Raw genomic sequence first — 22,303 nt, forward strand, 5'->3', positions numbered from 1 at the left:
GAGCACCATTAGCAAAAATGTCCACTTCCATCCTCGTGTGAGCATTGAGACCATTATAAAACGTCTCAAGTTGGATGTAATGTGGGAGCCCGTAATGAAGGCACTTCCATAATAATTCTTTATACCTTTCCCATGCCTCATACAAGGATTCATCATCCATTTGTTGGAAAGCGGTGATCTCGTTCCTCAACTTAGAATTCTTGCTATGCGGGAAATACTTCATGAGGAATCTTTCTGCTAACTCTTGTCATATAGAAATTGAATTTGGATGCAATGAGTTCAACCAGGCTCAAGCTCTGTCCTTTAGCGAATATGGGAACAACTTCAATCGTAGTGCATTTTCAGGTACTCTGGCTAACTTGAAATAATCGCTCACCTCAATGAATAGTCTTAAGTGCTAGTGAGGATCTTCGGTAGGCATTCCACTAAATTGGCCCACTATCTGAAGCATCTGAACATTACTGGCTTCAGCTCAAACTGTTGTGCCTAGATTTCGTCTCTTAATACCCGAATTAAGATCATGAAACGCTGGTATGGAATAATATCTTAGATTTCTATCCCTGTCATCAGTGATAAGGATAGGATTTTGAACAGGGTTTGCACCGTTTCCTTGATTCAGATTTTTGAAGTTCATCTCTTCGGTCCTTCTCTAACTTGCTTGTCTTCTTCGCTGTCGAAAAGTTCTTTCTATCTCAGGGTCTATGGGGAGTAAATAGATAATTCAGTCAATACTCATAAACTCCTGAAATAAACACAGAAAAACTAATTAAGTTAAAATTGAATAGAAAAATAAACCAACATGCAAACATAAAAAATTCACAAATAGTAACTTTTAAAAACAGTCCCCGGCAACGACTCCAAAAACATGTAACGACGGAAATGTGCAAGTGTACACAATCACAACTAGTAATAAAGTGACAAGTAAATGTCGAGTTATCGTACCCACAGGGACTGTGGAAAAAAATTATTTATGAAATTAATTTAAAACACTTTGGTGAAGGAAAATATTTTGATTTGAGGAGGTGATTAAAAACTAGGATTTTAGCTAAGTAAAATAAATAAAAGTTCCAACGCACGATTTCAAAAGATTATTTTAATCAAGATGACATAATTGTGTTAGATTAATTGCATTTATTAACTTAGAATTATTAAACTCATGTTCATGTTGTTACGAATAAATTCATGGCAACTCGGTAATTTGCTAACTTATGAACATACTTACCTATCAAAATCCATTTATCTCTTGACTATATCTCTATGTCAATTCAACCGATTAAAGAAATTCTAATAAGCAAGTTTGTTAATGCACATACATACCTATGAAATTAAAATAATCTCTTATACATATCTCTATGCCAATTCAAACAATTAATAAAATCTCATAAGCACATAAAAGATTACGTGAGGTAACAATGTATTTCTACCTTGAAACAATTTAATCACAATAATCTTGCAAGTTATGCAAGGCTAATGTATCACTAGATACCATTGCTAATTTAACCCTCAGCTACCTTAGATGATTAAACATGCACTAATTAAGTATCGTGTCAATTAATTACAATTTCAATCCGTTTAAATAATTAATTTATTAGTTACCTTAAAATTGCAATGTAAGAATAACTTATTCATGGTTTTACTTAATCAAACATCTTACCGAGGCCTATAACAACACAAACACAATTTTAATAAATTAAGTAGACAAAATGCAATCAACCTAACACGAATTCAATTTAAGCCATATTAATTAATTAAACATATCAACATCAAAAATATTCATAGACATGTTCATCATAACAACAACAAAATTAAAAGGATAAGGAACAAGAATCAAATCTGGTGTTTTCTCCGTGGCTTGACTAGTTTGCTCCACTACTCCTTCTCCATTTGTTCTTGTCAAACCGAAGCTTCTACGAACACTTAAATGCTGCTCCAAATGGTTTTTAATTGACTCTTTTTCAAGAAGTGAAATCGGTAAGGGAATAGGGGAAGAAAACGAAGAACAATGGAAAGGAATGAAGAGAGAAAAATGAGAGAAAAGTGAAGAGATGATAAGGGTTGAGATGTGTTTGAAGTCAGAAGCCAAGGGGGTATTTATAAGTTGAGAAGGCTACTAAAAATAGCCAAAATCAGCAACCAAAGACTCCCCCCATGGCCAGCCACAAATGTGGCATGTTTGAAGATTTCAAACATGCTATTTTAAGGTTGGGGCAAATCTAGAAACGCATAAATAGTATAGGGGTTTGAATGCAATTTGAAGGAGTCTTCAACGGCCATTTTGCAAGCCAAATAATCAGTCAAGCAAGCTGATTGGTTCAGCATGTGAGACAGTTTTGGGCTTCCCAGTGCTTGGTTGGATCAGTTTTCTCGGATCAGCTCAACTAGGCCCCTTTTCATAATTAATTAACAATAATTTATTTAACCCAAATTAAATTGAATTAAAATTAAAATTAATTATATTATGAATTAATACACATAATTTGGACTGTCTTAGGTTGAAAAAATTAATTTTCCTTGATACTTCAAAATTACTTCTCGGTTTTGTGCTTCTAGTAGTGTCTCCGAGCCGTTTTTTGCCTTTTTTGCAAATCTATCGAAAATAATCAAAATTTGATATAAAATTAATTAAAATTCAACATGTTCATAATTTGGGTGAAATTTAATTATTTTATAAATATTATTTATTTTTCGACACGAATTTTACCGAAATTGCTTGATTTTGAGTTAAAAAGACTATGAAAAAGTGTGTATATTTTTATGTTTCCAGTCATACACTATCCCTACAAACAAAAAACAACATCAACGAATCAAAAAATAGCTTTCAAATAAAATAAAAAACAAACACAACAAAAAGAAATGGCATATATATAGACCTAGTTTTGGTCAATTATTCCCCTAAAAAGCCTACAACAATCACACAAAAATAACTCAATCATACACAAACTCCCAGGCAACGGTGGCAACAACTTGACCGCTTTCACCACCGTGTGTAAACACCGGGTTGGAGAATCAACACTAAACAATCAAATGTAATATGGTATTTGCAAGTGTGACAGGTTAGTTTTAATATTTGTAATGTTCAATGGAACATCCAAGTATTCCAAGGATCGAACCCACAGCAGACAGGGATTAAGTGATCCCTATGCAATTAAGTAGTCTAGCTAACTACTCTCTAAATGTCATATTACAACATGCCATAATTGAGGTTAATTGTGCTACTTATTTTCTAATTACTAACAAGGACTAAATTGTGAAACAATAAAAATTACAAAATTAAATAATATATAACAAACAATAATTGGTTGACTTTCATGTTGTTAATTAACCTTTGGATTAATGACCTAAATCTCTTGCACTCCTAAATTGGCTTAATTTTACCTCTCGGTCTTAATTTTGCCAAGTTAGACAAATTACTTTGTTTTATCTTTTGACCTCACCAAACTAAGCCGGGAATATCAAATTGGTGCTCAATGAGATCTCCTCTCGTTCTCGCTCATATAAAAGCTTTCTTAAAGGCGTCAATCCTAAGTTTTGAAGTCTATTCGATTTAGTCCAGATTTTGCTATTTAGTACCTAAACCAAATATTAACTAAACAATATTTTCATCAACCAACCACCTAGGATTTAGCTACTCTTATTCATTTCTAAATAGGTAAGTATCCAACATTTAAGGAAAATATGCATCAAAGTAAACTCAAAGAAAAGTTCAGAAGAAAAAATTAAGTTTCTTGCAAAAGCTTGAAGGAAACAAAAATGGCATCAATGGTCGCAAGTAAAAACAAAAAAATATGAGATTTTTAACAATACAATTAAAGTGCAATTACAAAGAAAGTTTAATGTACTAAATAGCAATTAGCACCAAGCTACAATAAACTTAACTAACTACTTAACCAAAAACTAGAAAAATAAAAGTCTAAACCCTAAAAAAATAAAAAAAAGTAACTAAACCCTAAGCTAAAAAGATGATAAAATTTGAAGAATGTGAAAAGTATGTTTTTCTCCCAACCAAAAGGTAGCTTTATAGCTTATTATAATCTAATTTTAGTGGCAAAAAATGCCTTCAACATATAATTTTGATTTGTGTTAAGGTTGGATAAAGACTAGCACTGCAATAATATTTTGTCTCTGCTCGACAAGGACATTACAATACCCAGGCTTCGGTATCACAAAACCTATGACAATCTTGAAGTGGGGGTCCTTGGGTGTCTCAGTATCATGATACCTATGGTTGGTATCATGATACCACTATAGATAGCCTCAATTTTTCTTGTTTCAACATTTTTAGGGGTATCACGGTTTCCATGCTTCAATATTGTGATACCACCCTTCTTGGTGATGCTTTCTTCACGTCTGGGCCACCATCGATTCCCTACAACACTAAATCAACTTATTACGTTCCCTATGGTGAATTTGGCCAACTCAGGTCTTAAAAATGGCATAAATCACACATAATTACTTATTCAATAGAAAAGATAAAACTAAATAAGAACTCAAAAAATACAACCAATTTGCTCGAGAATAATTTCTTCAAGTGTAATGAAAAGCCTAATTTGATGTATCAAATTATGGCAAATTAGCTTCTATAGTGGAGTCAACAGTACAAATTTGCTTGACACTTCTCCATACTATGGACCCACTACCGTGGACAAAGACACAACCCAATGTTGATTCCTCGAATATCTATACGTTTGGAAGCCAAAATAGGTATAATTGATAGGAGTACAATCTTTTCTTAAATACACAAGCATATAATCTCTCATTCTTCAGAAATAGTTGAGTATATGATTAACTACTTGCCAATATCTTGGACTAGGATTTGCCTAAAATTGACTCACCAACCTTACTGTGAATTAAATATTTCAAAGTTCACATAAAATAGCATACTTGATACTTCTCACTATCGAAGCATAAGGAACTTTTCTCATGTATTCTCTTTCTTCTGTTGTCTCAGGAGAATCTTCTAAAGAGAGATGAAAACTCGATACAAATGGTTGAATTCCTTTATTTGAATTTACCATTGCATGACGTTCCAATATCCTGTCTATATATGAAGCTTTTTTGTTCTTTCAGTTCCTAAGGATTCGAATACCTAGAACAAAGTTAGCTTCTCCCAAGTCATTCATGCTAAACTGTTGGGTTAACCATAGTTTAACAAATGACAATGTCCCTACATCATTTTCAATTAGTAGAATGTCATGGACACATAGAACAAAAAAGACCACTTTTTCATCATTAATATTTTTATAAACACAAGGTTTATCTTTTTTTTTGTCAAATCCAAAAGTGTGGATCACTTGATCAAATCTTTGATTCCATGAGCGAGATGTGTAACACCCCTATAACCCGTGTCCGTCGCCGAGGTGGGTTATGAAGAGTTACTAATTCAAAATTTAATATTTTAAAAACATACACAATAAAAAATAAAATAAAAATATACATCGCCAAACTCAATTAAATATCGAAATTCAAAATTGTATCGACATTCAAAAGTAGCCATATTCACATGGCTTATATATAAGTACATCTCAAAATATCATTCGCTTAAGTCTATTCCATACATGCCATACTAGCTTCAAAATATAGTAGTACCCCAAAATGACAGATAGTGTGATGAGTAGCTGACGATTCCCTTTCCGAGCAGGTAACTGGAATCAACAATCTATAAAACAGAGAACGTAACAAACGAAGTAAGCTTTCAAAGCTTAGTAAGTTTTAAGCATCACAAATAATTAAAACTTATCAAAATCAAAACATTCATTTAAACAGACTTATTCTCAATTCAAATTGCTTCATGGCCGAATACACATAAACATAAACATAGTTCTCAGCACATATTTTTCTTTTACTAATAGTTCATACGATGCATTTAAAATAAATAATCTCATATATTAACAACATTTGACCGAATAGGTCATTTCTTTACTCGTAGAAATAACAATCATTCACACTTAAGTATCATTCTTTACTACTAATAATTCACAAATCATTGACTGAATGTACATGAGTACATAAAGAAATTTTAATATATAATTCATATAAAAATATACCATGACCGATTAAATCATTCTCATATTCACAAATATAACCATCAATTACACTTATATATATAAATGTATATATATTCTTCTTTGATGCTATGATTCACTTCGAAATCAAATCACCGATGTATAAGTAATACGTACCTGAACACCTTAAATGTATAGTACTTACTCAACGATGGTTTACTGCGAACATACAATATTGTAGTCTTATTTAATTACTGGCATTAAGCCTGTCAGGTCTTAGAACTTGAAACCAATTACCAGCACAAGCCTGCGGGAATTTAAACTCGGTATAATACCAGCTCAAAGCTTGCGGGACTTTTGCCCGGACATATTTCCAACGCGTAGCCTACGGACCTTAAGTCCGGTTATAATTTCAGCACATAGCCTGCGGACCTTAAGTCCGGGTATAATTCCAGCATATAGCCTGTGGGTCTTTAAGCCCGGATATAATTCCAGCATATAGCCTGCGGGTCTTTAAGCCCGGATACACATCAAATATCATGCATATTTAATCATATATTAACACAACTTATTCAACATATCACATTAGTAGTCATTTGCTACGTTCGGATATAAGCTCCATATGATTACCATCATTTACATTTCGATTCGAAAGCCATACATAAATATCACATATCAAGGCATCATCAATTATATACTAAAGGTGACTACTCAGAACTTACCTTGAATATTTTCGAACAGTCTCGGATCGGCTATTCAACTACTTTCTCTTTTCCCTTGTCCAACCTTGGTTATCTATGCTCTTGAGCTTAAATTCAACAATTTTAAACTAGTCATTATTCGACTATTCAAGTATTACTTTCAGAATATAATATATATATACGACTTTCACACATATAGATCATAGCAAGTTTATAAGAAAACATTAAGCAACTTGTTAACAAATTTTTATCAATATTTACCACATAATCATAAATTCACAATAGGCTGTCTTCCTGAGCAACAGTCACTAAATTATTTATAATTGGAGCTACGAAACTCCAAATCAATTGCTGTAAAATTTACCTGAAAATAGACTCATATATATTTTATCCATAAAATTTTCAGAATTTTTAGCTTGGCCAATCAATACCAGATTTTTCTTAAAGTTTCCCCTGTTTCACTGTTTGACTAATCTGACCACCCTTTACTTCGAATCAAATTTATAATTGTACAGAAGTCAAAATATGTTCTCGTTGATTTCATTTGAAACTAGACTCATTAATCTTTAATTACATAGTTTATTCAGCTTCTAACTCCACTTCCAAAATTTATGGTGATTTTCCAAAATCACATTATAGCTGCTGTCCCAAGCAGATTTACTACAATTTACTATTTCACAACTCTTTGCAGTTATATCATTTAAACATGTATAGTTATGCAACCAAAACACAAATCATACATACCTTATACTATGCATATCAAAATAACTCCAACCATGATTGGATATAACCGAATTTAAACATGAAAATTAAACCATTTTCAAACTCCTATAGCTCATTTGGCAATTTACAAAATCATACCATTAGAATTCATGTACAATACCGAACCTTTAGACATTCAAACATCTACCCTTTTCTTTTCAAATCATCTAAATAGCAATACTCATATTTTAGCATTTAACTTCAAAACATTTATTCAAGTAACTAAACAAGTCCAAGTTCAGCTATTACACAAATAAATACTATCAAATTAAACTTTTAACTAGTTCAAACTTCTCTCATCAACATTTATTCATCAAAACATAAAGAAAAATAATCCAATCTCTTCATTAACAACCATGGCCGAATGCTCTATTCACCACCCAAATCCAAAATTTTAACATGGCCTAAGTAAGAAACATGATGATTAACCTAAAACAAACTAGAATTTAAAAAAAAAAACCTAGCACAATTTACTAACCTTCCTTATGATTCAAATGGCCGAATGTCTTGCTCCATTTTTTTTTCTTTCTTTAGATTCGGCTAAGAAGAACAAAGCTGAGACTTTGTTTTTTTCACCATTCTTTCTATTATTATTTTATTTTATTCATCTATATTAGAAAGTATAAAGCCATTTAACTAATAATTAATACATATATTTAATATAAAAGCATCATCATGGCCGACCACTATAAACAAAAATGTATATTTGACATGCAAGTCCAAACCTTTTGTGACATGCATTAATAGACCCCCTTTTTAAAATTACCTATCACCTTCCACAATTATTTCACATAAGTCCTATTTAATAATTTCACATACAAATGACAAAATTAGAGCATGAAACTTTCACATATGCATGTACACATATAATAAGCATAGAATATAACAGTTAATTATTTTTATGACTCGGTTTTGTGGTCCCGAAACCACTTCCCGACTAGAGTCAAATTAGGGCTATCACAACTCTCCCCCACTTAAGAAATTTTCGTCCTCGAAAATCTTACCAGTGAATAAGTTAGGATATCGTTCTTTCATAGAGTTCTCGGGTTCCCAAGTAGCTTCTTCGATCCCGTGCTTGAGCCATAATACCTTTACTAACGGAACCTTTTTGTTTCGCAACTCTTTTACCTCGCGAGCTAAGATACGAATCAGTTCTTCTTCATAACTCAAATCAGATTGAATTTCCACCTCTGATGGATTAATTATGTGCGATGGATCGAATCTATAACGTCGAAGCATCGAGACATGAAAAACGTTGTGAATCTTTTCAAGTTCAGGGGGTAAAATCAATCTGTATGCGACTGGTCCAATTCGTTCGGATATTTCATACGGCCCGATGAACCTCGGACTCAATTTACCTTCACGACCAAATCTGAGCACTTTTTTCCAAGGTGAAACTTTAAGAAACACTTTGTCTCCGACCTGATATTCAATGTCTTTTCGTTTTAAATCCGCATACAACTTCTGACGATCTGAAGCTGCTTTCAGACTTTCACGGATTACATTTACTTTCTGCTCAGCATCTTTAACCAAATCAACCCTAAAAATTTTACTTTCACTAAGCTCGGTCCAAAATAACGGTGTACGGCATTTACGACCGTACAAAGCTTCGTAAGGTGCCATCTTAATGCTTGATTGAAAACTATTGTTGTAAGTGAATTCAATCAAAGGCAAATATCGTTCCCATGAACCACTAAACTCAAGGATGCAATATCTCAACATATCCTCGAGTATCTGAATGATCCGCTCAGATTGACCATCGATCTGGGGATGAAAAGCAGTGCTAAAATGCAACTTGGTACCCAATGCTTCTTGCAATTTCTTCCAAAATCGCGATGTGAATCTCGGATCTCTATCCGATACAATAGAAGTAGGTACCCCGTGTAACCTTACAATCTGAGAAACATACAGTTCGGCTAACTTGTCAAGTGAATAATCTGTACGTACGGGGATAAAATGAGCTGACTTTGTCAATCTATCAATAACAACCCAGATCGCATCTTTCTTGCTTGGTGACAATGGCAACCCAGATACAAAATTCATCGTGGCTCGATCCCATTTCCATTCGGGTATCATAATCGGCTGAAGTAATCCCGAAGGCACTTGATGTTCCGCTTTCACTTGTTGACATATCAAACACTTCGAGACAAAGTTAGAAATGTCTCGTTTCATACCGTGCCACCAATACTGACGTTTCAGATCGTTATACATTTTTGTACTACCCAGGTGAACTGACATTCGACTGCTATGAACCTCGCTCAAAATCATCAAAATAAGTTTCGAATTTCTTGGAACACACAATCGACTTCAGAACCTCAAACAATCATTGTTGTCAATTTGAAATTCTGAATCCATATTCGAAACACATTTAGCTCGTTTAGCAACCAATTCATCATCAACTTTCTGAGTTTCACATATTTGATGAATCAATAATGGTTTGACTTTTAATTCTGCTACTAACACATTATCGGATGAAACGGACAAGTGAACATTCATTGCTCGCAAAGCAAACAGTGACTTGCGACTCAAAGCATCGGCAACCACGTTAGCCTTTCCAGGGTGATAGTCAATAACAAGATCATAATCTTTCAACAATTCAAGCCAACTTCTTTGTCGCAGATTCAAATCTTTTTGAGTCATTAAATATTTGAGGCTTTTATGATCCGAATATATATGACATCTCTCTCCGAACAAGTAATGTCGCCATATTTTCAAAGCAAATACTATGGCAGCTAATTCGAGATCATGAGTCGGATAGTTTTTCTCATGTGGCTTCAATTGCCTCGATGTGTAAGCCACAACTCGACCCTCTTGCATCAATACACAACCCAATCCATGTAATGATGCATCACTGTAAATGACAACCTCTTTACCGGATTCAGGCTGCACTAACACTAGGGCTTCCGTCAAAAGCATTTTTAGTTGGTCGAAACTTTTCTGACACTTTTCTGACCATTCGAACTTAATATCTTTCTGAAGTAGCTTCGTCATTGGTGTGGGTATCATTGAAAAACCCTTTACAAACCGTCTGTAGTAACCGGTAAGTCCCAGAAAGCTCCGAACTTCAGTAACATTTCTAGGAGGCTTCCAATCAAGTATGGCTGATATTTTACTCGGATCAACACGAATACCCGATGCGGATACTACATGCCCCAAAAAGCTAACTTCTCTCAACCAGAACTCACATTTACTGAGCTTAGCATATAGCTACTTGTCACGTAAAATTTGCAAAACTAATCTCAGGTGCTCGGCATGTTCTGTTTCATCTTGCGAATAGATCAAAATGTCGTCTATAAACACAACTACAAACCGGTCCAAATACTGTCTGAAGATCCGATTCATCAAGTCCATAAATACCGCAGGGGCATTAGTGAGCCTAAACGGCATCACTAAGAACTCGTAATGACCGTATCTCGTTCTGAAAGCAATTTTGGGCACATCTGAGTCTCGCACTCGCAACTGATAATAACCCGATCTCAAATCTATCTTTGAAAACACTGAGGCTCCTTTCAGCTGATCAAACAAATCATCGATACGTGGCAACGGATATTTGTTCTTGATTGTCACTTTATTTAATTGACGGTAGTCGATGCACATTCTCATAGTTCCGTCTTTCTTTTTCACAAACAATACTGGTCACCCCTAGGTGAGAAACTCGGTCGAGCGAAACCTCTATCCGTCAACTCTTGCAACTAAGCTTTCAATTCCTTCAATTCGGTTGATGCCATACGATACGGAGCTATCGAAATTGGCATAGTCCCAGGTACAAGTTCGATGCCGAATTCTACCTCTCGAACAGGTGGTAACCCTGGCAATTCCTCAGGAAAAACATCTGGATACTCACAAACCACTGATACTGATTCAAGCTTCTTTTGATTCTTTATTATCAAGTACGTACGTAAGATACGCCTCACACCCCTTTTTGACATATTTCTAAGCCAACATCGAAGATATAACTGTTGGTAACCCGTTCATATCAGTAGACTCAACTCGGATTATCTCATCATTTGTACATCTCAAATCAATAGTCTTTCTTTTGCAATTCCCAACTGCATCATGAACAGTTAGCCAATCCATACTGAGAATAACATCAAATTCATTAAATGGTAAAAGCATCAAATCGGCCAGAAAACAGGAATCTCGTATTATCAGGGGATATTTCCTGTACACTTTGTCAACTAAAACATATCGACCCAAGGGATTTGACACTCAGATTACGAACTCAGTAGACTCAACAGGTAGAGTCTTACTGGATGCTAAAGTCTCACATACATATGAATGAGTAGAACCAGGGTCAATCAAAGCAATCACATTAGTATCAAAGAGAGTGAAAGTACCGGTAATAACATCAGGCGAAGAAGCATCCTCGCGTGCGCGTATAGCATATGCTCTCTCAGGAGCACGAGCCTCAGATCTGGTTATAGCATCTCTAGACACTCTCTGGCCTCCACTAACATTTCCCGTATTCCTAGGTGGTCTACCTCCAGCTATAGCAATACTCGGTTTTCCACTCTAATTCACATTTCGTTCTGACAACCTTGGGCGGTCTTTGATGAAGTGGTCGGATGATCCGCATCTATAACAGGAGTGATCATGAAATCTACAACTCCCCGAATACCATTTTTCACAAAACTTGCACTCGGTCCTATCTCGACGATCATTTCCAACACTGGCAACTGATGTGGCTCACGTACTCATAGGAGGTCGATCACGGTCTCATCTGGAAAAGCCCGAAGTGTTCTTAGATCAGCCCGAATCATCTTGAAATTTCTTCGATGATTGCTGAAAAGGCTTTCCCGAAGATCTTTTACAAAACTCTCCAGTTCCAACATCATCTTTCCTTTGTTTCCTTACTAAGCTCCTCGGCTTTGCAAGCTCGCTCGATAAGTACTACGAACTCTCTGATTTTAAGAATGCCAACAAACATTTTAATATCTTCATTTAGCCCATCCTCGAAGCATTTACACATAATAGCCTCAGACGAATCACATTCCCGAGCATATCTACTAAGTTTGACAAACTTTCGCTCATAATCGGTAACTGTCATAGAACCCTGTTTGAGCTCAAAAAATTCCTTTCGTTTCTGATCGATAAATCTTTGACTGATATATTTCTTACGAAATTCGGAAATCCCAAGTAACCCATTCTCTCGGCACCACTGAAACTAAAGTATTCCACCAATAGTAGGCAGAATCACGGAACAGTGATATAGTACATTTTAAGCACTCATCGGGTGTGCACGATAATTCATCAAACACACGAATGGTATTATCGAGCCAAAACTCAGCCTGCTCGGCATCATCATTGCCAGTAGCTTTGAACTCAGTAGCCCTGTGCTTTCGAATTCTATCAACTGGGGGTTTGCTCAACCTCAACGGGTCAACAATAGGAGTTACCACAGGTGTAGGGGTTGTATTAGTTGGGGGTGGAGGTTGTGTAACAGCCGGATTAGTTCGAATATATTGGGTAAACCAATCATTCATCATAGCATAGAAGGCTTGTTTAGCCTCATCATTTTGATTGCTAGCATTCGGTTGAGAGTCTATCGGTGTTGTCCCTATCGCGGGAGCAGGCGCTACGCTCTCAACATCATCAGCTACTGCTCGATCGGGATCGGAATCCATTACTATACGAAAAACACATTTTAATTGTCAGAAATCATCACACTATCCTTTTAACACTTTATGGCATGTATAGCTAGACTCATACACGCTACGTTAGTCCTAGAATTGACTAAACCGTAGCTCTGATACCAATAAAATTATAATACCCCTATAACCCGTGTCCGTCGCCGAGGTGGGTTATGAAGAGTTACTAATTCAAAATTTAATATTTTAAAAACATACACAATAAAAAATAAAATAAAAATATACATCGCCAAACTCAGTTAAAGATCGAAATTCAAACTTGTATCGACATTCAAAAGTAGCCATATTCACATGGCTTATATATAAGTACATCTCAAAATATCATTCGCTTAAGTCTATTCCATACATGCCATACTAGCTTCAAAATATTGTAGTACCCCAAAATGACAGATAGTGTGACAAGTAGCTGACGATTCCCTTTCCGAGTAGGTAACTGGAATCAACAATCTATAAAACAGAGAACGTAACAAACGAAGTAAGCTTTCAAATCTTAGTAAGTTTTAAGCATCACAAATAATTAAAACTTATCGAAAATCAAAACATTCATTTAAACAGACTTATCTCAATTCAAATTGTTTCATGGCCGAATACACATAAACATAAACATAGATTCTCAGCACATATTTTTCTTTTACTAATAGTTCATACGATGCATTTAAAATAAATAATCTCATATATTAACAACATTTGACCGAATAGGTCATTGCTTTACTCGTAGAAATAACAATCATTCACACTTAAGTATCATTCTTTAATACTGATAATTCACAAATCATTGACTGAATGTACATGAGTACATAAAGAAATTTTAATATATAATTCATATACAAATATACCATGACCGATTAAATCATTCTCATATTCGCAAATATAACCATCAATTACACTTATATATATAAATGTATATATATTCTTCTTTGATGCTATGATTCACTTCGAAATCAAATCACCGATGTGTAAGTAATACGCACCTGAACACCTTAAATGTATAGTACTTACTCAACGATGGTTTACTGCGAGCATTCAATATCATAGTCTTACTTAATTACTGGCATTAAGCCTGTCAGGTCTTAGAACTTGAAACCAATTACCAACACAAGCCTGCGGGAATTTAAACCCGATATAATACCAGCTCGAAGCCTGCGGGACTTTTGCCCGGACATATTTCCAGCGCGTAGCCTGCGGACCTTCAGTCCGGTTATAATTCCAGCACATAGCCTGCGGACCTTCTGGGTATAATTCCAGCATATAGCCTGTGGGTCTTTAAGCCCGGATATAATTCCAGCTTATAGCCTGCGGGTCTTTAAGCCTGGATACACATCAAATATCATGCATATTTAATCATATATTAACACAACTTATTCAACATATCACATTAGTAGTCATTTGCTACATTCGGATATAAGCTCCATATGATTACCATCATTTACATTTCGATTCGAAAGCCATACATAAATATCACATATCAAGCATCATCAATTATACACTAAAGGTGACTACTCAAAACTTACCTCGAATATTTTCGAACAGTCTCGGCTCGGCCATTCAACTACTTTCTCTTTTCCCTTGTCCAACCTTGGTTCTCTATGCTCTTGAGCTTAAATTCAACAATTTTAAATTAGTCATTATTCGACTATTCAAGTATTACTTTTAGAATATAATATATATATACGAATTTCACACATATAGATCATAGTAAGTTTATAAGAAAACATTAAGCAACTCGTTAACAAATTTTTATCAATATTTACCACATAATCACAAATTCACAATAAGCTGTCTTCCTGAGCAATAGTCACTAAATTATTTATAATTGGAGCTACGAAACTCCAAATCAATTGCTTTAAAATTTCCCTGAAAATAGACTCATATATCTTTTATCCATAAAATTTTCAGAATTTTTAGCTCGGCCAATCAATACCAGATTTTTCTTAAAGTTTCCCCTGTTTCACTGTTTGACTAATCTGACCACCCTTTACTTCAAATAAAATTTCTAATCGTACAGAAGTCAAAATTTGTTCTCGTTGATTTCATTCGAAACTAGACTCATTAAGCTTGAATTACATAGTTTATTCAGCTTCTAACTCCACTCCCAAAATTTATGGTGATTTTCCAAAATCACATTACAGCTGCTGTCCCAAGCAGATTTACTACAATTTACTATATCACAACTCTTTGCAGTTATATCATTTAAACATGTATAGTTATGCAACCAAAACACAAATCATACATACCTTATACTATGCATATCAAAATAACTCCAACCATGATTGGATATAACCGAATTTAAACATGAAAATTAAACCATTTTCAAACTCCTATAGCTCATTCGGTAATTTACAAAATCATACTATTAGAATTCATGTACAATACCGAACCTTTAGACATTCAATTATCTACCCTTTTCTTTTCAAATCATCTAAACGGCAATACTCATATTTTAGCGTTTAACTTCAAAACATTTATTCAAGTAGCTAAACAAGTCCAAGTTCGACTATTACACATATAAATATTATCAAATTAAACTTTTAACTAGTTCAAACTTCTCTCATCAACATTTATTCATCAAAACATAAAGAAAATAATCCAATCTCTTCATTAACAACCATGGCCGAATGCTCTATTCACCACCCAAATCCAAAATTTTAACATGGCCTAAGTAAGAAACATGATGATTAACCTAAAACAAGCTAGAATTTAAAAAAAAAAAAAACCTAACACAATTTACTAACCTTCCTTATGATTCAAATGGCCAAATGTCTTGCTCCATTTTTTTTTCTTTCTTTAGATTCGGCTAAGAAGAACAAAGCTGAGACTTTGTTTTCTTCACCATTCTTTCTATTATTATTTTATTTTATTCATCTATATTATAAAGTATAAAGCCATTTAACTAATAATTAATACATATATTTAATATAAAAGCATCATCATGGCCGACCACTATAAAAAATGTATATTTGACATGCAAGTCCAAACCTTTTGTGACATGCATTAATAGACCCCCTTTTTAAAATTACCTATCACCTTCCACAATTATTTCACATAAGTCCTATTTAATAATTTCACATACAAATGACAAAATTAGAGCATGAAACTTTCACATATGCATGTACACATATAATAAGCATAGAATATAACAGTTAATTATTTTTATGACTCGGTTTTGTGGTCCCGAAACCACTTCCCGACTAGGGTCAAATTAGGGCTGTCACAAGATGCCTGCTTAAGTTTATATATTGATCTAAGCAATTTGCAAACTTCATACTTTTTTCCTTTAGTTATATATTTGTAGGTTACATTATATAGATGTTCTCTTCAAGATAGTGGTTCAAGAACACTGTCTTGACGTCCATTTTCTAGATATCGTAATCAAGAATTGTCACAATGGAAAATAATATGCGAATTAACTTAAGCATGGTAACTGGAGATAATGTTTCTTCTTAATCGATACCTTATTTCTAAGTATACCCCTATGCTTCAAGTCTGGCCTTATAATTTTCCACTTTTTCATCCGCATTTTTATTCTTCTTATAGATCCACTTACACCTTATGGGCTTTATCCCTTCTAGTAAGTCTACAAGTTCCCTCATGTAGTTGGATTTTATAAAATCTGTCTCAGCTTTCATAGTTATTTTCTAGAGCTTGGAATCAATAATCGGTGTTAAGAACACTTCTCCCAGCCTGGAAGAACTGAGGCCTACGAGAAACCCTCCCACTGTGACGAAGCTCCCTATAACATCTCGAATTAGGGTCTAGTCGAAACAATGGTTTTGAGACCACAAATCTGAAATAGGAATAATTATTTTATGATTATTTGATGGTCCATGATATGATTTCATGTTTTTTTGAAATTTTCATGAAGAAATTCTATGCTTAAGATGTCCAATTTGACCTTAGGGACTAAATTGAATAAGTTGTAAAACTTGTGTTCTAGAAGCTTCAAGCATGAAATTGCATTGGATCGTTAATTAGAGGTCCTTAAATAGAAATTTGACCAAGTTCTAAAATTTTGGACAAAAATGGGCATAAATAGGAAATTTTGAAAGAAAGGCTTTAGGGCATTTTGGTCATTAGACCTTAAGGGCATTTTGGTCATTAGACCTTAAGGGCATTTTGGTCATTTGTTTAATAAAAGAATAAGAAGAGAAAAATCAAGCAAAAATCTTGTCCATCTTCTCCCACCTTAGCCGAAATTTGCAAGGGCTCCATAGCTAGGGCTTTCAACATTTCAAGTTTGATTGTAAGTGCTCTGTAACACCCCGAATTTGGGCATAAAAGTATTGGGCCTTGAGTGGGGGTCCGTAAGGAGGTTGTATATAGGTATTTAATTGTGCAATCAAATGAAACAATTAAATGTTTTCTTTAGTGGTTAATAGCTTTGAGAAGTGTTGGAGAAATCTTGGGTTTAAACTTGGGCTTTAGCAAAAATTTTGGTATTAAGTGAAAAAAAACCTGGATGCTTGGATGAGGGCCTTTTAAATTATTATGGTAAATAAATGACACAAGGAAGCATGTAGTCTAGTGGTTGTGGCGTCATTAAGGTTGTATGGGAGCCTGGGTTCAAGCCTTGGCTCTTACAATTCATTTTGGTTTTTTTTAGGGAACCTGGACTTTGGCCTTTAGACCTAATAATTAATTAGGGATAAAATATGACACAAAAAGCCTTTGGGCTTAGTGGCAAGTAGCATGTGGAGCATCTGAGGGGAGGCATGGGTTCGAATCCCATGGCAAGCAATAAGCATTTATTTTGCTAACAGGGGGCGGCAAGAGTTGGTGTTGAATTTAAACTCTGATGATGGAGGGATCCCACATCAAGAAGCTAACATGAGAGGGGATGCGAAGCTGGCTTTAAATAGAGAGAACCATAAGGAGAGTAAAGGTACCTTTCTTGGTTGATCCCTTTGGCTATATGGCGTGCTCGTTTGGGTTGGGCGTCGGCTAAGAGTGATTGGAGCGTGGATTAACTCTAGTCTCCTATCAGGTGTGTACTTTCTCGCTACTCTAGCTGTAGGATGGCTACTTCGAGCCGCGATGGGCCGAAAGGGGTCATGTGGCCTAATGGGCCTACAGGCCCAATTGGATAAGTTGTTTGATTGTGTAGTAAATATTGGATTAGGCTAGGCGAATCTCATATTTGTGGCTAGATTTGGGCTAAAAGGGCCACACGAGCGTGTGGGCCCATTTGGGCCGAGAATAGGCTTTAGGCCCATTCGTATTGTTATTCTGTTTAGAATACTTTAGTTTACCAAATTACTGAAATGCTCTCGATTTGTAGAATTACCATTTTACCCTCGATTTATAGAATTACCGTTTCACCCTCGATTTATAAAATTACCATTTTACCCTCGATTTATAGAATTACCATTTTACCCTCGATTTATAGAATTACTGTTTTACCCTCGATTTACAAAATTACCATTTTACCCTCAATTTACAAAATTACCGTTTTACCCTCGATTGTGAAATTACTGAAATACCCCTATAAGATAGAATTACCAAAATACCCCTAGTTTGTAAAATTACCAAAATACCCCTAGTTTGTAAAATTACCGAAATACCACTGGTTTGTGAAATTACTGAAATACCCTCAATTTGTAAAATTACCAAAATACCCTTGATTTACACAATTATAGAATTACCCTTAACTTTCTAAAAATTATAAAAATACCATTAGTTTACAAAATTACTGAAATACCCTTGGTTTGTAGATTTACCAAAACACCCTTGTAGGATGAAATGACTAAAATACCCCTAATAGGTAAAAAGACCGTAAAGCCCCTGTAGGGTAAAGTGACTGTAATACCCTTGTATGGTAAAATGACGAATATGCCCTTATGTTCCGTATGACTGATGTGCTTAGGATTTACATATATTGATATTGGATTAGTTAAGTTTGAGTGACAGGTGGTGGTTATCGTAGGATATTGATTATGGAAACGTTTCAACTTCAACCCATAACAGGTGTGTACTAACCCTCGTAGTAGCTTAGATTAATATCTGCTGAGAAGCTGAAATGCTAAAATACCGACATTTCGGGAACTTGTAATGTTGCGTGTGGGTATAGATGCGATAAATATGATAAGATCGGTGTTTGGATCGATGGAACGGGTAAGAACTCAATTTTGTGCACGATGGTAAGTTGGGCCTCAATGGGCTGGAATCGGGCCCAATGGGCTTTCGGGCCCATTTGGGTAAAACTGATAGAAAATGGAATCTGGAAAAGTTGTATGTTAACACGGTTAGTACTATTTTAAAATTTGGATTAAGCAGGCTTAGTGGGCTAAATCAGCATTCGTAGGGCCTATTAGGGGGTTTGGGCCCAAAAGCCTGAATTTGATAAAGTGGGTTAAAGATCATTGTTTAAACACTCAAAAATATTGATAATTGTTGATGAACATGGAAAACCCTGATATTTGGTAAAATTATGAAATTACCGTTATAGTATGAAAATGACTGTTTTGCCCCTAGGTAAAAATGACCATTATACCCTAGGGTTTAATTATAAATTTGATACGTGGGATATGATATACATGATTGATATGATATGCACATGATATGTATAAAATGCACATGATATGTATGAAATGCACATGATGTATTCATAAATGCATTGGGTTAGGTTTTTATATGGATGGAGGAAGTGCAAAAGGGCTTATGCCCCAGTTTATTGAGAAGGGCTTATGCCCCAGTTTACCGAAAAGGGCTTATGACCCAGTTTATTGAAAAGGGCTTTGCCCCAATTTACCAAAAAGGGCTTTGCCCCAATTATTAAAAGAGGCTAGGCCTCCAGATATATGATAAAGCAGCTATGCTGCCAGTGGTGTGTTGGTTGGGTGGGTTGAATCATTCCCCACATGGTGTGTTGGTTGGTACGGGTGGAGAGTAGCGGATGGTGGGTCGAATAGTCTCCCCAAATGGGCTTGCATACTGTAACACCCCGAACCTGAGACCGTCACCGGAGTCGAACACGAGGTGTTAATAGATTTTAAAAATTTTCCAGACACTACCAATCTGCGTAATAGTCGTTTTAAAAATCATATCTTGAGTTCAGAAACTCGGAATCCAGTTCCGTAAATTTTCCCTGAAATTAGACTCATATTCCCATCTACATATTTTTTTATAGAATTTTTTGTTGGGCCAATTAGTACAGTTTATTAGTCAAAGTCTCCCATGTTACAGGGATTGACTACACTGACCTTTGCGCATTACGACTTGGATATCTCCTTGTACACGGCTTCAATACTGATGTCGTTTGTTTCTATAGAAACTACACTCAAATAGGAATCTATACATATATGGCTTGACTCCTAATTGTCTCTGGTTAATTTGTAATGAATTTCCAAAGTCGGAACAGGAAATCCAGAAACCGTTCTGGCCCTGTCTCACGAGAACCTGAATATCTCTTAACATACTGTCCGTATGATTGTTTCGTTACTTTCCTATGAAAATAGATTCATCAAGGTTCATTTACATAATTTATTCACTATTTAATTCCATTCCTACTATTTTTAGTGATTTTCCAAATATACATCACTGCTGCTGTCAGCATCTGCCTTTAAGGTAGACTTTACCTATTTCATGGTTTCCATGATTCAACTAGCCCTTTTTGCATAAATAGCACAATTTATGATAGTGATTAACCATTCCCATGGCCAATCCTTGTCAAGCATATCCACACCAAATGATTATAACATTATACTCAAACACATATAAGCCATTTTCGCATGGCTATCCAAAATTATACAAGTCCAAAGGGTCCACGACCCACAACAAACGGGTAGTCCTATACATGCCATTTCGAAGTTCAACCAAAATTGTACCAAAAGGGGGGGGCTTTGATAGTGTGGGCGACTTCGACTTCAAAATCCCGAGTCCGATAGCTGGAGAACCAAAATCTATAAAATAGAGGATCAAAGAAACGGAGTAAGCAATTTATGCTTAGTAAGTTTTGAGCAAGGAATTCCAGCACAGCAAAAGTATAGCATTCATATAGCTAAACGAATAATTTCGTATGCACAAATTTTCGATATCATACTTGCTTCACATTACCAACCCTTATGTACATACACAAAAGATCAACTTAGCCAAAGGCCGGTAGCTCGTTTATCAACTGAGCGAATACTTATTTGTAAGGGCTCAACTAAATTCAAGCACATACGAAACATACCTCAATGTTGGGATGTTTCTAGAGTATTTACTGAAATTTTTACAGCAAGATCATTCATTCCCAAATCACGTACCTTCGGAATTTAACCGGATATAGCTACTCGTTCAAATGCCTTCGGGACATAGCCCGGTTATAGTAACTCGCACAAATGCCTTCGGGACTTAACCCGGATTTAGTAACTCGCACAAATGCCTTCGGGCTTAGCCCGGAATTAGTATCTCGCACAAATGCCTTCGGATCTTAGTCCGGATATGGTCACTTAGCACAAAGCCTTCGGGACTTAGCCCGGACATCATTCAAATAACCATGCACATTTAACAATAAATCATGGCACATTCGTATTTCATTTTCGTTAGCAAAACTCAAACACAAGACACTTATCATTCTTGTAATTTCGGCTCAGTAGCCACACACAAAGAGCATGATTTTGATTTGCTTAAAACATGATCTAATCAAATCTTAATTTAAGCTCTCTTACTCAAGAACTTACCTCGGATGTTGTCGAACGATTCCGATGGCTATTCGACCACTTTTTCCTTCCCTTTATCGGATTTAGTTTCCCTTTGCTCTTGAGCTTAATTAAACAAATAAATTGATTTAATCATTTGAGCATCGAAAAGAGGAACACAAGGAACTTAGCCCATATTTATACATTAGACATTAAAGTCACATATGTACGGAATCATGAATCAAACTCAACATTTTAGCTAATTTTCCCCCTTGGCCGAATATGCATGTCTATTTTGGGGCCGATTTCAACACTTAATACATTCTACAAGTATGGTCATTTGTATTGACAAAAAACCCTTTTGTTTCAAGTTCAAAACTTGGCTAATACACACATATATACACTAGTAAAGCATCCTCTCCATTTCCATCAATTTAACACATGCATTACTCATTAATATACAAAAAATTATATTCGGCCTTAGCACACAACTTGCTAGCCGATTCTTCTCCATCTAGCAACCAATGCACATATGTGCTCACTCAAAAATGCTAAAAAGAAGATTCAAGAATCAT

At 35.2% G+C, this 22,303-nt stretch overlaps 1 non-coding gene across 1 annotated transcript; it reads left to right on the forward strand.

Moving 5' to 3' along the window:
• Window positions 1-86: 86 nt before the first annotated feature.
• On the forward strand, window positions 87-193 carry LOC121208363 (small nucleolar RNA R71). The gene has a single exon (XR_005903354.1). It is a non-coding gene; the product is annotated as a small nucleolar RNA R71 (small nucleolar RNA).
• The last annotated feature ends 22,110 nt before the right edge of the window (window positions 194-22,303 follow it).

Source organism: Gossypium hirsutum, chromosome A01 (genome assembly GCF_007990345.1).
Source record: "Gossypium hirsutum isolate 1008001.06 chromosome A01, Gossypium_hirsutum_v2.1, whole genome shotgun sequence".
Classification (NCBI taxonomy): Eukaryota; Viridiplantae; Streptophyta; class Magnoliopsida; order Malvales; family Malvaceae; genus Gossypium; species Gossypium hirsutum.